We start from the raw sequence: 2,161 nt of genomic DNA, 5'->3' as shown, positions 1-2,161 counted from the left end.
CTATAGGCTTCTTCCTTCTCGTCACCAGTTAAAAGCATTCTGAATACTAAGACCCTAACTCTATTATCTTCATTTTAGTCTTTATGTAAATAAGGGCAGGTGAATAAAGGATCTCTACAACAGATCCTTTCAAAAGGAGAGTTTAGAAAGAAAAAGAGTTTAGAGAAAGTAATTTTAATTTTAACCACAGTAAAAGTTGAGCCTTACGGAGGGCGAAGCCTTAAAATGCAATTAAAGAATTAGATTGTGTGCCTTTTACCTATTTGAGACTGAAAGATGCCACTTCTTTAATTTAGATATTTTGAGTATCATCACCCAACTTCTGATTGTTTCTTTTTTAAGAACAGGGATCTGTTTGGATACAGCTACAGCAGTTTTTTTTTTTTTTACGTGTTTCTATAATTTTTATCTTCAAGAACTAGTTACTTTGTACATAAGTTTCCTAGGTAACACATTTGAAGTTACAGATACAGTAGTCAGGTGTACAAAATCTTTTTTGTTACTTTGCTTTTCTTCCTAGTGTCTTATAATACTTGAGGTACCAATTATATTTAGTTTTATTCTTTATCCCTAGGATAACTATTAAAATACTTAAAGATTAAACCTAACCCACCTTAGTCATCCAGGACTAGACTTAAAGGGACTAGCAAATAGAAGAGTACTGGGGAGATAGTCTGTGCCATTTATGAAGGTTTGTCCCTTTAATTTAGTAGCCTGTGTTAGCTTTTCAAATCCAAAAGTCTAATTTCAGATGGCAAAGTTTCCTAGAGGGAGCTGTGATTATTAGCCAGCAAGGGAATATTTAGAGAATCTGGATGTACACAAGATTGGCACATAGTTTTCACCTGTCTTTTTAGGCATCAAAAAAAGTTTATAAAGCTCATAACATCAAGACTGTCACCAAAATATAACAGGTGCTCTTTTGCTGTAGGCAGAAGAATTGAATTTTTTTCTTTTTTGTTTACTGAAATTTTATACTTCAGAAGCCATAACTTGAGAAATCCTGGTGGCTTCCATGGTGAGTGATTTTTACCCCATGTGGGCCTTTTGCTCAGTTTCATGACAATTTTGTAAATTAATAACCATAGCCAGAGTGAGGATCAGTACTTCACTGATACCCTGAGGAAACTTAAAGCACACATACCCCTTGCTGACCTAAAATCAGCAGGGTTAATATACATACCAGGACAAGATGCACATACAGCTCTGAATAACTTGAGAAATAGGATCGACAAAGAATTGAACAGCTTATCCATTGTATCTCCCACCAAAGCCTTTTCATTAAAAACGTTGGCAATTTCATCTACTACTCCCCACTCTGCCTGTGATTGAGGTTAACAACTCATAACTGTAAACTGAGTCTGGGTCTCATTTTTGCATAAGTAATGCAAAATGCATTATTCTTTGCAGTCAATAATGGCTGGGAGGAAATAGGAACATTCAAACCATTTTGCAGATCGGTTTTATAGCAAAACAAGAAACCAATTATGTGGATAATGTTTGAACACTTAAAGGGAGCTACAGAGACATGCTATGGATCTGCATCACACTAAGCAGAACAGGTTATTACTCAGCTGCCATACTACAACCATTCATGACCTAGCTACTTTACGTCAAGAACAAAGTAAACCATTTGGGGTTTTTGTTGTTTTTTTAACAGACTGGAACTCCTGGGCTCAAGCAATCCTCCTGCCTCAGCCTCCCAAGTAGCTGAGACTATACTACACCTGGCTAATTTTTTAATTTTTTTGTAGTAATTGGGGTCTCACTACATTGCCCAGGCTGGTGTCAAACTCCTGGCCTCAAGCAGTCCTCCTGCCTTGGCTTCCTAAAGTGCATGAGGCACCACACCTCACCAATTTTTAAAAATTCAAATGCCAGTACCTTGCCAAGACTTGTTCACTGATTTGCCTCAAGGTGATAGTCACTTACTTTCCAACCCATGGAGATCCTGGTATCTCCCAAAGTGAGGCACATGTGTGACAATTTGGAGGTGGGAAGCCATCAGACCAAATGCAGTTCAATTCATAACACCTGTTGATACTCACAAAGCAAAAAAACTATTTCCAGGGACATTAGACCCTGGTGAAATGCCAAATGGAAAATGGTGCTTTAAAAGGTGGTCTCTTCGAATATAAGGAATAAGTAAGACATGAGCTTG

This window comes from Lemur catta, chromosome 1 (assembly GCF_020740605.2).
Source record: "Lemur catta isolate mLemCat1 chromosome 1, mLemCat1.pri, whole genome shotgun sequence".
Taxonomy (NCBI): Eukaryota; Metazoa; Chordata; class Mammalia; order Primates; family Lemuridae; genus Lemur; species Lemur catta.
Note: the sequence above shows the minus strand (reverse complement) of the source record.